Here is a 14,686-nt window from a genome sequence, read left to right as displayed (position 1 = left end):
GAAGTTAACTAATAATAAAGATAACTTTTTCTTATGAATTCCTAAATTATGTTTTCCTCCCCAGGAACTGTATTGTAAAAGCAGGATTTTGTGGCAAAAATCAGACCGATAAATGCAGTTTTCATCTCATTAGAAAACTTTTGTTTAGTTCAAACTCGTAAGACAGAGCCATGTGAGTCACTTTACGCTGTTTAGGATGAGAGCTGATTGGCTGTTCTTTGTTTCACTTCACTTCTCCGTCAGAAAAAGCCATTTAAAGCTGTGCAAAGGGCCAAAAAATACAAATAACATGCCAAAGGGGTTTGTGAGCGCGAGGAACAAGCTAGATTTAAATACCCAATTCCTTCTTTCACGGTTTGAAAATCAGGCACATCAGCTTTAAGAGACACGTTAAGTTACATGTGGAGTCTGCTGCTTTGTAACTATGGCTTTAATAGGCTCAAAATATGAATTATTCTTCAATGAAAAAGAGACATATTCATCCATTTTCACTGGATATTGCATAATGCATTTTAGATCAGTTCAATACGACGCTGCGGAACATTCCAAGCTAAGCAGTTTTAACCCATGCTTGTCGCCCAATCATCGGAGCGAGACACGAGACTCGTCAAAGTAAGAGAGGCAACAGAAAAGGGGGACAGAAAAACAGTCAACTCTCTCTCCTCTTTGATCCGGCGTCGATTGTTCCGTTAGATCAACACTGCGCCCCTGTCCTCACGTCTCCCACGCTTATCTCCAGCTGCCATCTCCAGTGTCCCAAATAGACTTCTTTGCCTTGGAGAAGAGGATCAACTTTTATCTAAAGAAAAGACTAAGAAGAAAATGTTAAAGCAGAAGAAGTAGATGTTTGTTCTGATTTGACGGTTTTTAGTTGTGGACAAGAGGGACGATATGCAAAGAAATAGCTGTGGTTTTGGCGTTGTTGCCTATTGATGATGAACAAGAGAAGAGAAGCTGTAGCGTGATCAAAGTTGGATGTTGAAAAAGGAAAATGTCACTGATCATTGGTTCCTGCTTTGGGTTTTCACAGAGATGATAGTGTGGTGTCAGGAAAGCTTACGGTGGGACAATACGTTTATAATGGTGAATACTGTATATTCAGAAATGTTGCCTAATTATTTAAAGCTTTTTTTTTATTTATTTTTTTAAGAACAGAGAAAGTGTTTACCACTTTAAAGGTCCCAAATTGTTTTATATTTTCCATGTCATAGTCTACCCTAAGGACATGCATGATAATATTGGTGGTTCCATCCATCTTCTGCCGCTTTATCCGGGGCCGGGTCGCGGGGGCAGCAGTCTGAGCAGGGACTCCCAGACTTCCTTCTCCCCAGACACTTCCTCTAACTCCTCCGGGGGGATCCCGAGGCGTTCCCAGGCCAGCCGAGAGACATAGTCTCTCCAGCGTGTCCTGGGTCTTCCCCGGGGCCTCTTCCCGGTGGGACATGTCTGAAACACCTCCCGAGGGAGGCGCCCAGGAGGCATCCGGAACAGATGCCCGAGCCACCTCAGCTGGCTCCTCTCGACGTGGAGGAGCAGCGGCTCTACTCCGAGCTCCCCCCGTGTGGCCGAGCTCCTCACCTTATCTCTAAGGGAGCGCCCAGCCACACGGCGGAGGAAACTCTTTTCGACCGCTTGTATCTGCGATCTTGTTCTTTCGGTCATTACCCAAAGCTCATGACCATAGGTGAGGGTAGGAACGTAGACCGACCGGTAAATAGAGAGCTTTGCCTTTCGGCTCAGCTCCCTCTTCACCACAACAGTCCGATGCAGCGACTGCATCACTGCAGCCGCTGCACCGATCCGCCTGTCGATCTCACGCTCCATCCTTCCCTCACTCGTGAACAAGACCCCGAGATACTTGAACTCCTCCACTTGGGGCAAGGACACCCCACCCACCTGGAGAGGGCAAGCCACCTTTTTCCGGTCGAGAACCATGGCCTCGGATTTGGAGGTGCTGATTCTCATCCCAGCCGCTTCACACTCGGCTGCAAACCGTCCCAGTGCATGTTGCAGGTCCGGGTTTGATGGAGCCATCAGGACAACATCGTCTGCAAACAGCAGAGATGAGATCCTGTGGTCCCCAAACCGGACACCCTCCGACCCCCGACTGCGCCTAGAAATTCTGTCCATAAAAATTATGAACAGAAACGGTGACAAAGGGCAGCCCTGGCGGAGTCCAACATGCACTGGGAACAGGACTTACTGCCGGCAATGCGAACACAGCTCCTGCTCCGGTCATACAGGGACCGGACAGCCCTGAGCAAAGGGCCCCGGACCCCGTACTCCCGAAGCACCCCCCAAAGGACACCCCGAGGGACACGGTCGAAAGCCTTCTCCAGATCCACAAAGCACATGTGGACTGGTTGGGCAAACTCCCATGAACCCTCGAGCACCCGATGGAGGGTATAGAGCTGGTCCAGTGTTCCACGACCGGGACGAAAACCACTCTGCTCCTCCTGAATCCGAGGTTCGACTATCGGTCGGATTCTCCTCTCCAGTACCTTGGAATAGACATTACCTGGGAGGCTGAGGAGTGTGATCCCTCTGTAGTTGGAACACACCCTCCGGTCCCCCTTCTTGAACAGAGGGACCACCACCCCGGTCTGCCAGTCCAGAGGCACTGTCCCCGAACGCCACGCGATGTTGCAGAGACGTACGTGTCAACCAAGACAGTCCTACAACATCCAGATACTTTAGGTACTCAGGGCGGATCTCATCCACCCCCGGAGCCCTGCCACCGAGGAGTTTGCGAACAACCTCAGTGACTTCAGCTTGGGTGATGGATGAGCCAGCCTCCGAGTCCCCGGTCTCTACTTCCTCTTCGGAAGACGTGACTGAGGGATTAAGGAGATCCTCAAAGTATTCCTTCCACCGTCCGACAACATCCCCAGTCGAGGTCAGCAGGCCTCCACCCGCACCGTAAACGGTGTTGGTGAGACACTGCTTCCCCCTCCTGAGGCGCCGGACGGTTTGCCAGAATTTCTTTGGTGTCGACCAATAGTCCTCCTCCATGGCCTCCCCGAACTCCTCCCAGGCCCGGGTTTTTGCCTCTGCGACAGCACGAGCCGCGGCTCGCTTGGCCTGCCGATACCCCTCGATGACCTCCGGAGACCTACAAGCCAGAGTGGCCTGATAGGCCTCCTTCTTCAGTCTGACGGCATCCCTTACTTCCGGTGTCCACCACCGGGTTCGGGGGTTGCCGCCACGACAGGCAACGGAGACCTTGCGACCACAGCTCCGCGCAGCCGCATCAACAATGGAGGCGGAGAACATGGTCCACTCGGACTCAATGTCCCCAGCCTCCCCCGGGACATGGGAGAAGCTCTCCCGGAGGTGCGAGTTGAATACCCTACTGTCAGAGGGCTCCACTAGACGTTCCCAACAGACCCTCACAATGCGCTTGGGTCTGCCAAGTCTGTCCGGCTTCCTCTTCCGCCAGCGGATCCAACTCACCACCAGGTGGTGATCGGTTGACAACTCTGCCCCTCTCTTCACCCGAGTGTCCAAGACACGCGGCCGGAGGTCTGATGACACGACAACAAAGTCAATCATTGACCTCCGGCCTAGGGTGTCCTGGTGCCATGTGCACTGATGAACACCCTTGTGCTTGAACATGGTGTTCGTTATGGACAATCCGTGGCTAGCACAGAAGTCCAATAACTGAACACCGCTCGGGTTCAGATCGGGGAAGCCGTTCTTCCCGATCACCCCTCTCCAGGTGTCACTGTCATTGCCCACGTGGGCGTTGAAGTCCCCCAGTAGAACAACGGAGTCCCCGGTCGGTGCACTGTCCAGTACCCCTCCCAAGGACTCCAAGAAGGCCGGGTACTCTGCACTGCTGTTCGGCCCGTAGGCCGCCACAACAGTGAGAGACCTGTCCCCCACCCGAAGGCGGAGGGACGCGACCCTCTCGTTCACCGGGGTAAACTCCAACACGTGGCGGCTGAGCTGAGAGGCTATCAGCAAGCCCACACCAGCCCGCCGCCTCTCCCCGCGGGCAACACCAGAGAAGTGGAGCGTCCAGCCCCTCTCGAGGAGATGGGTTCCAGAGCCCAAACTGTGCGTGGAGGTGAGGCCGACTATATCTAGTCGGTATCGCTCAACCTCCCGCACAAGCTCAGGCTCTTTCCCCCCCAGCGAGGTGACATTCCATGTCCCCAGAGTTAGTCTCTGTGTCTGGAGATCTGGTCGCCGAGGCCCCTGCCGTCGACTGCCGCCCAGATCTCTCTGCACCGGCCCCTTATGGATCCTCCTGCGGGTGGTGGGCCCACGGGAGGGCGGCCCCACGTCGCTCTTTCGGGCTGTGCCCGGCCGGGCCCCGTGGGGTAAGACCCGGCCACCAGGCGCTCGCCATGGAGCACCCATCCCAGGCCTGGCTCCAGGATGGGGCCCCGGTGACGCCGATCCGGGCGACGTAAACTGCGTTGTTCGTGTTGTCATCATAGGGGGCTTCTGAACTTTGTCTGACCCGTCACCTAGGACCTGTTTGCCTTGGGAGACCCTACCAGCGGCATGAAGCCCCCGACAACATAGCTCCCGGGATCATTCGGGCACTCAAACCCCTCCACCACGTTAAGGTGTCGGTTCAAGGAGAGGATATTGGTGGTTGTCAGTAAGAAATGTTGGGAAAAAATGACTAGTGGATGCGGTACAGTGTTTAGTTTGGTTCCGTTTTTATTATTAAGGACAAACATATTGTGTAAAACTGATGCAAAGGTTGAGTATCTCTGTACCGCCTCTAATTTGTCAAAAATGTGGGTGCAAAACCGCCTCCCCCGTTACTAATGATTATGTCTACTAAATGCACGGATGAAAGAAAGAAAAACATTGTTTCAGGGGCGGGGGTATTTTTCAAGTACAATTAACGCTAATGGAAGGTTAAAAGCTCACACAAGTTGTTACTGCATAATATGGGACCTTTAATCTGGCTGGGACCAAAATGAACCAAAATAAAAATACATAAACTAAACCCTTAGGCAATGTGACCACAATATCGATAGAGCCTAGTTGGTTGTGAACGTTTTTATTTCATTTTACTTTTTATTATTATCAAAGACAATGCAAAAAATAAATAAAAAATAGATAAACAACCATGTAAAAAGAAAATATGTCATGTACCAGGTTGTGAAAATGCTAGATTTGATGTCAGTTACTATTAAATAAAAACATAAGAATGCTGTTTTCTACTTGTTCTAGAACTACGGGGGGAGGGGGGGGGGACTTGAAACTGTTATTATTAATTCTTAGTATACATTAGTATACAAATGTGTCAACTTTGTCCTTTAAAGCAGCCATTTACCCTTATGTATTCATTTTATATAATAATTGAAAGCAGAACTAAGTAACTTAAACAATAGAGCTCCTCCTGCAGCGTCCTTGTAAAAATACACCGTCAAAGAACAGACTCAAATATTTTTATTTTTTTTTCTTCTTTCTTTCTTACTTTGTGTGAAATAAGTAAATAAATACATTTAACATGGCCAAATATAAAAAGAGCCGAGCCAAGGTTTGCCTGGTTGATGTCGGCAATGTTGCAAGGCTGGTTTTCAAATACATAATTCATCCCAGGGATTTACAAATACAGTTAATTCTTAGTTCTTATTTTAAAGCCTCTCTTTTATGCAGGTGTTTTTATGACCATCGACCCATTTTCACAAGCTTTCTGTACCAAATGTTTTCTTGTTTTTTTTCTGAAATGTTTTGCTTCTGAGTTGTGTTTTGGTGTTCTTTTCAGAAAGACAAGATGTGAACTGGCAACCCCCTCTGAACCGATCAATGTTGTACAGAGAGTTTTATTTCTGAGTGCAAGGCTTTTATTTGATTTCAGTATCAACCTTGACTTGATTAAAAGTTAAATCATGGCTACAAAATAGTTTTTCTCAATAGATTGATTTCATATGGCATGATATCACAATATTCTGGCATTAAATCTAAAAAAAAAAAGAAAAGGACATATTTTCATAATTCAATCCAATGCACAGTGATTCGTTTTTTGATTGATCTATAAGTTCTTTGGATCACAAAACGCTTGAAATATGAAATTTGGCCCAGTTAAAGCTAAACAGATTCCCATCCAATACACTTAAATAAAGGCCTCAGGTTCAAGCCAAGTCCAAGTCAAGTCCCAAGTACTCCTATAAGCACATAAAACTGTAAGAGAAAACATTTCTTCTTTTCTTTTTGAGGTGAAGCATCAATTTGTCAGGGGGGGCGCAACTCCAAATCGTGTTTTGAGTCGCTGGCATTCAAGTTCAAGTCAAGTCCCTAAGTCAATTAATCCGACAATCAACAATCGGTATCGCAAAAAGAATCATCTTATTTACTTTCACATCAGTGTTCATCAATAAACGGTTACTATAATGACTACAACTATGACTAAAAAATCCTACATTTTCATTGCCTTGATGACTAAAAGCATATATTAAGTCGTGATGAGTCATTGGCATTCATGTCGAAGTTGACTCCCAAGTTTTAGTCCATTTTATTGACCTTATTGCACCCGGACCAATTTTCCCTATTTTTTCCCATGGATCAGCTCTTCCATTGTAATGGCACTTCCGGTCCATTAGGAAATCCATTGGTTTACATGGAGAATGAAGGAAAAGTCTGGCCGCTAATACATGCTATAAAGTAGAGCGATTTGTGTAAAATATCCAATCCAACCGATTCCCTGGGCGGCCTGAAAACGGCTTTTTAGTCTGTGTAGAACTTATTTTCCCCGGAGGTTGGCAGCTCTGTGTTCACTGACAGGCTTCCAGAATAAGTTGAATTAAGTCAAGTCTTACGTCTTTAAAATAGTGACTCAAGTCTAGTTTACTTTTAATTTGGCCAAGATACAAATAACCACCCAGAATGTCAATATTGTCCCATGCCTTGAATCAAGTACAAATTCAACAATCAAAATCAATCAAAACATTTCTTTTTTCGCATTTTTGTTTATGTTGTTGCCATCTTCCACAAATGCTCAGCGAACACTCACGACAACAGCTCATTGTGCCTTGATGGAGTCTGAGTCGGAAAACGCGATGAGTTGTGCCACAAATCCATATCAGAGTGGAACTTGAACACATCCTGCAGAATACCATCTGAAATCGATACGCGCCGAGGCCCGTGTGAACACTTTGTAGAGCGCGCACTGCCATATCTGTCTGCGCACTATCTCTCCATCACTCGCTTGCCTGCCCGCCTCCAGAGCCTGTTGCTAAGAGACCGAGAGAGGAGTCGTTCCGTGTATAAGATCTGCTTCTTTTTTTTTTTTTTTTTTCTTCACCATCTTTCTCCAAGTCTGTGACAAGTTCGGAACTTTTTTCACTTGGAAATGTCAAGGAAAATCAATGCCTTCCACACGACTCGGCTCCATCGCAGTGTGGCCATAGATCTGCTCCCATGTGCACCGCTGCAGAGAGGCTAAATATATCCAGACTGGAGCGGCTCTTCCCCTGTTGTTGCTTTTGTTGTTGTTGTTGTTGTTGTTGTTGTCTTGTGCATATATGGTAATGCTAGCATTGCTCATCTTTATCATACTATAGACTAACAACCTGGAAGAATCTTCACGGAAAATCTTTTTGACCTTTATGAAAGTTTGGAAAAAGTCAAGCTCCTTCTGCATTGTTTTTTGTTTGTTTGTTTGAAGATGCACTATGAATCTTCTCTGGTGGCAGATCCACCACATTCTTGACTCCACAGAAGTTTTTGCTTTGTCTGGAATGATTCACAGTCAACATGTCCCTCTTGACCTTAAGTCTCTAGAGGCTAATTTGTGTAAATAAAGGATTTATAAAAAGAAAATGACATTAAACATGTAACTCCTCTACCACCAGGCCAAATTAAAGATCACATCTTGCTGCTCACAGCAAGATTGTAAGTTTTTCAAGGTATTTTTGACCAATAAAATCCTAGTAACTGAATCAATGTATGATAGATACCTGTTGTATCAGACTCCATAATATTACAATCCCAGTTCCACTCGTTTGGGTTTTACTGGCTTTGTACCATGCAACAGGACATGCATGACTTGATTTAGGCAGCACAATGCTCAGTGGTAGAGGGCTCGTCCTCCAAAGGTCAGTGGTTCAAATCCTGCTCCTGACATAAGCATCCACTGTCGAGTGGTCAGATCCACTGGCCCACAGGTCACAGCTCTTTCAGGTGAATAATGTGTACTTGTGTTTTCGACCCCAGTGTGTACATACACTGGTGTGTGAATAGGTGAGTGGTTCATTGATGTAAAGAGTGTAAAGAATTTTGAGTGCCTTGAAGCTATTTTCATTTATTTATTAGTGAGTGCGCTCTGCCTTACTGGCTCAGCTTGTGGTGCTCGGGGCCAAGTAATGTATTGGATTTGTATTGCACCTTCAAGACACTCAAAGGGCTTTACGTTACATTTTTCATTCATTCCTGGTGATGTTAAGATACTAATCTAAGCACATCTTCCCAGTGGTGACTAAATAAAGCAAAGCTGATGATCATCAGCCCATCCAGCCACGACCACTCATTAATTCACTCATACACCAGAATCAGAAGGTAATGTGGATCTTGCCAAAGGACACAAGATCTCCCATCCAAGTACTAACCAGGCCCGGCCTTTCAGAGATCTGACGAGCTCGACCCTTGCTAATTCTAAACAACCCATGTGTGTTTTGTTGATGAGACCCACGTTTCCGCGCTTTAACCCTGACTTGGTCCGGCCCACCATTACCCACAGTTCAAGGGCAGGAGCACCTGGAGTTAAATGAGGGATGTCAGAACACATTGAGCCTGTCTGGAGAGGACTATGCTAATGGAGAATAGATTATGTCAATTAACAATTGCACAGGGATACATTCATCAACTAACGAAGGTTCACTGACACCAGAGAAATGTCTTCCATATGTCCAATTCTGTGTGGAGATGTAAGCGCTCTGCATAGAATATTCCACAAAATGGCATTAAACTTGCATTATTAAACATCATGACAGACATTTCCATATCTGAAAATGACAACAATGCCAAGATGTCTCTGGAAAATCCATGTCAAATTTGCACTAATGACCACAAAAGTCTGTCTAATTTGGCAAAGTCTGAGGCAGATCTGGCCTTTAGATGAGTCAAAGATCTCATTAGACTAGAACATGTCTGCAGAAGGAGGTGGACCCACTGGCATTTCAACCATCCAACTAGTTTTTATGATTTATGTCATTCTCATGCATTCCCAGTTCATTCATTGTTTTGAATTTACAATGTGGAACCAAACAATCAATGATATTAATGTTCTTGTTTGGAACTAGTTGCTACTACTTCAACGTCATTAATAAATCATGTTGTTGTTGTTATTACGAACCCTTTGTTACTACTTTTAGTCAAAACAGAATTGAGGAATTGCTGAGTTGTATGTGTGGATTTAGATGAGCTGTCCATGGTGCTGAAGTTGTAAGCTGTGCTGTATATATTACATTTACGATAGTTGATGATGCTTTATGTAACTTTTGTGACCGAAGGCCTGGTCCGCCGCCTGCTTGTCGCCATGCAGATGTCATTGCTTTGCTTGGAATGTTCCACAGTACATTACCAGGCTAACTTACAGGTCAGATTTGTGAAGAGGCGATAATGCTCACAAGAAGGATTTATGTTTCCAACTCTTTTTTGAGTTACGAAAATATGTAATCTATTTATAGGACACCAGCGATGGATAGCTGCAGCAAAGACGGCAATAACAAAACATTTGATAATTGGGACTGGAGCCAGATCTAATCAAGGATTGGACATAATTTTGGACTTTTACAAAATAGAATAACTAATGAACAAATGTGTATGTTTTGTTTGTTTGTGTTTAAAATATATAAAGAAAAGAAAGTAATTGGGCAATTTTGGGTATTGGTACAACACCAAGATTTTTATATAATAATTAATACTGGTTTAACCTTATGGGTGAAGGCCTTTCAATAATTATATGTATAAATAAGGGTTTTAAATAGTCTCTTAAAGACAAACAGAACAGCACACATGGATGGAGCTGTCCAATCTGCTCCTGCTGAAAGTGCTTGACATAAGGAGAGACAATGGAGAAAAGGGCCCAACTCATCTAAAATGGATGCCCAGCCTTAACATTTACGCATGCTAGTTGCTTGTGTCCTTGGGCATGAGACTTAACCCGCCTCTGTGTACAGTGGTGTGTGAATGGGTGAGTAGCTCCTTGATGTGAAGCGTTTTGATTGCCTCGAAGGTAGAAAAGTGCTATACAAATGTGTCATTTTACTTCTTGAAAATATTATAACTGGCATTCACTTTTTGACCTCAGATTCGTTATGACTGTGTGGATGACGTATGTGTGGATTGGGTTCAGAAAAGATTGCAAATCCCTTTTCTTAACCTTTTTTTTTCTGAATGCACCCATCACTATCATCATATTACCATATCCCATTGCGTATTGACCCACAAAACCAAAAAAAAAAACAAGAAACCAAAAAATCTTAACAATCTGCTTTTTATTCAGAACTCAACTCAAACGCATTTCACTGTTCAACACGAGCGCCGAAAACAGCCTCTAACGTCGTCATTTCTTCTGCAAATGACTCCTGTGTCTGAGGGAACGCCGATATTGCCCAAATGAGCTTGCTTAAGTGGATTTCAGTGTTTTGCGTATTGCTCTCTTTGATCGTCGCTCTTCTTCTCTTCTGTTGATGTTTTTTTTTTCTCATAGTGATGAAGAATTATTGCCTCCAAATGAGCCTATATTATATTTGAGGATGTTATAGCCAATACTTGGGAGACTCAGTGCTTAATTTCCGACACCGGAGACAAAAAGCTTATTTAGGATTTCGTTTTCTTTAATAAGAACAGCATTATCTCATTACCGCCATAGCTTTTTCAATCCAAGCATTGTAAGCACATTTAATGCGCTGCCAGTCATCCCTGGTGGGTAGCTTATTTTTTTGTTGTCTTTTTGTCTATTGCTATAATTTTCAGAAGAATAGCTCCTTACAAAACAAAAGGTGTAAAGCATTGTAAGCGCTATTATGTGTGTTTTATTTAACCTCCCGCAGATGTAGATGTGGTGGTAAAAGAAAGAAAAAAATTTAAAAATAGACTACATCTCCAGGGTGCGACGCAGTGAACTCCACATGAGCCTGAATCCACAGGGAGGATGCACAGTAAGGTGAGCAGAAGAGCCATTGTCTGTCAACGTGAATTTAAAAAGAACAGGAGATGAGAGAGAGAGACAATGTGAGCAGAGAGATATGACAGAGAGGGTTAGGAGGGAGAGACAGAGAGAGAGAAGGAAAAAAGACACAGAGTAGGGAGAGAGAAAACAAAGAGAAAGTAGAGAGGGATTGTGGGGGGGTGTGAGAGAGACAGAGTGAGAGAGAAAAAATATATAGATACAGGGAGAGAGTGGAGAAAGAATGACAGAGGGAAAAGAGAGAGAGCGTACAACGAGACACAGAAAGTGAGATGAGAGAGAGTGTATTAATCAAGAGAGCAAGGAGAAAGAAAATGTCAGCAAAAAAGGAGAAAGGGAAGAGAGACTCATAGAATGAGGAGAAAGAACAGGGGAGGAGAATGAGGAGAGCGAGGGAGTAATGAGAAAGAGATACAAAGAGATACAGCGAGGGAGAAGAGAGAGGAGACTTAATATAGTGTCAAAACCAGATTTAGAGAGACTTATCCACACGTTTGTCTCCAGTAGATTAGACTACTGTAACGGCCTGCACACTGGCCTCTCCAAACGAGCTGTAAAACAGCTGCAGTACATCCAGAACGCTGCTGCTCGGGTCCTGACTAGAACCAGGAAGTATGATCACATTAGTCCTGTTCTCAGGTCTCTGCACTGGCCCCTGTGGCTCAGAGAATAGACTTTAAAGCAGCTCTGCTTGTGTACAAGTCTCTCCATGGCCTAGCACCAAAGTACATCTTTGGCATGTTAGTCCCATATGAACCATCTCGGACTCTGAGGACCTCAGGGACCGGCCTCCTGCTGGTGCCAGAGTCAGGACAAAACATGGGGAATCTGCATTTCAGTTTTATGCAGCTAAAATCTGGAACAGTCTTCCTGAAGATGTGAGACAGGCTTCTACTCTGACAATGTTCAAATCTAAGCTAAAAACAGTTTTGTTTAGCTGCGCATATGACTGAAAGGATTTTTTCTTTGCACTCTTCTCTTTTGTTTGTGATTTTATTAGTTTAGAAAATCAGTTGGATTGATAATTTTTTAATTTAGTTAATTTTATTGTAGTTATTTTTTATCTTTGCACTCTTCTCTTTTGTTTGTGATTTTATTAGTTTAGAAAATCAGTTGGATTGATAATTTTTAATTTAGTTAATTTTATTGTATTTCTGTTTCTGTAATTTCTTTGTGATTTGAATGCATTTTTCCTGCTGTGAAGCACTTTGAATTGCCTTGTGTATGAAATGTGCTCTACAAATAAACTTGCCTTGCCTTGCCTTGCCTTAAGTTGGCTGGAGCTGTCCATGGTGCTAGTTCAGACCTGTGCTCAAATCAAGGAGGAGATTTTGATGTTCAGGAGAATCTTTGCAGTCTGCCTGTTTGTTTGGCTAACTTTTCTGCTCCTCCTCTCTCTGCTCTCCTGCCGCTCCTTCATGGGTTTTTTTCCCACCAACACAGATGTTTTATTTATTTATTTATTTTTTTCTCCCCTCTGCCACTCCTTTTAGTTCAGAACCGTCCGCCTCATCGATTGCATACTTCATACAACTGTGAACGCCATGTTTTCTACAAGTAGCTGTGATGCGAATTTGTGCACATCTGTGTAGGGGTGAACTGCATGTACTTGTGAGGTGAACATGAGCCTCAGACAGCTTTTAATACACTTACTGTACTGCAGAGGTGAAAACATATGCACTTAAATAGGAAAAAATGCTTGTCCAAACTACTATTTCTTAATTAAAAGTACAAAGTAGTAGTATTTTCAAGAAATTACTCAGTAAGAGTAACTGTCTGGACAAAACATCAAGTAAGGAAAGACAACAAATTCAACAAAATATGAAGTCTTCAAAGAATAAATCACAACACAAAAAATATGAAAAATATTGTGTTTAGATTTTTTTTTTTTTTTAAGTTCCAAAACATGTTCAAAGGCCAATAACGACACAAATGATGCTATTGTGAAAGCCTTTTGCAAAAAAAGCAGTCAGACTTTTTAAAATTGTATATTTACAGTATTGATCATGAGCTTTAAGAGCGTGAAAAACTTTGGTGACAAAAAACTGCTAAATAATTAATTCTGTTTTTAATTACTGTTATTGCAAATAATCATCGGTAAATTGCACAACTGTGGCCAAATTGAGTGTATGACATTTGTTTTAAGAGAGCTTAATATAGGCCCTTATATGTTAGGCTCTATCTTCTTCATATGTATTGAACTGCTTGATGCATTTAGCCTGAGCTTATCCTATTCCACGTGTGAACCTTACTGCAAGAACAAGTGTTTCTGCATCTTTACAGCAGTTTGGTGAAATATTTTTGTCAGAAACACTTAAATGTTGTTAACCACCGTTTGCTCTATCCTGTGATAGTACTCCCTTTGTGCTTGTGCCATATTAATGTTGTTGTTCAGTTGTATCTCAGGTAATATTATGGGTTTGTAAACAGTATGACTTGATCATTCCTGTACAGTAAAGTATATTAGAAATGTGTATTACAGGAACACAATGGGGGTGGAATTGTATTCATCCCACAAAGGATTTTGTTTAAGAAAACTTGTAAATGTGATACATAGCTTCTCATTCTCCGTATATGCACATTACAAGAAAATGTATGAAAAGTATTCCTGAAAACAAAATCATAAACAAAATCATCATCAACATCATCATATTGTTTCAAAAGTTTGCCATGCACCATACTATTCATGACGTAATTTAAAAAAAATAATAATTAAAAGGTAATATGTTCATTATCCTAAATAGGCAATCAATCAATCAATCAATTGATCAAACCTCCACATCTAGTTCACATAAAACATTTGATGCACGGTTTGAAACAGAGATGGATGAAGCGATTGCTTTTACATTTCCAATCCCCCTCCCTCCCACCCACTCATCGCAACACACTTAATAACAGACTAAACAATCCCGTCATACTCACAATCGGACATTACACAGGACAAACCCAACACTCTCTGACCCTTCTCCCTCTGACTCACTCATTCTCCTAGGTATTTCCTCATCACTTTCCTTTTAAATACTTTTTTAAACTGGACTAGATAGAAAAAAGAAAAAAAAGCCAACGCATAGGAATTAAAGACCTCTGCTAGAAAATAGTTAGATCCTTTGGTGCAATTTATTATTATAATCTTTTTTCAAAACTGTGATCACTAGCAAGCCTTTTCTCCTAAAGTGGGTGGATTTGACTGCAAAATAATGTATCGTCGAAGTAAACTCATTTGTCGACCGTTCTCAGATCACATGGGTCCTTTTGTGTTCTCCCAATCGAAAACTAACTTGATTCAATCAGCAAAATGCATTTAAATAATTTACAACTTTAGAGCTATGCATACAAAATAAGTGAGCAATTATGGGGGAATGAATAGCTGGTTCAATAATATATTAAATTAATCCATTTAGTTTGCAACCACACTATTGCCCACATGAGTACAGAATAAATGTGTTTGAGAAGCTTGAAATCTTTCCAAATCATATTGAGTCCACTGTCTTTCGCAGTGGCTGAATACAACCTTTGATAATGCATGAA

This window comes from Eucyclogobius newberryi, unplaced genomic scaffold (genome assembly GCF_026437365.1).
Source record: "Eucyclogobius newberryi isolate DKJ021-1_F unplaced genomic scaffold, fEucNew1.0.hap1 SCAF_9, whole genome shotgun sequence".
In the NCBI taxonomy this organism is placed as follows: Eukaryota; Metazoa; Chordata; class Actinopteri; order Gobiiformes; family Gobiidae; genus Eucyclogobius; species Eucyclogobius newberryi.
This window is presented reverse-complemented; position numbering follows the sequence as displayed.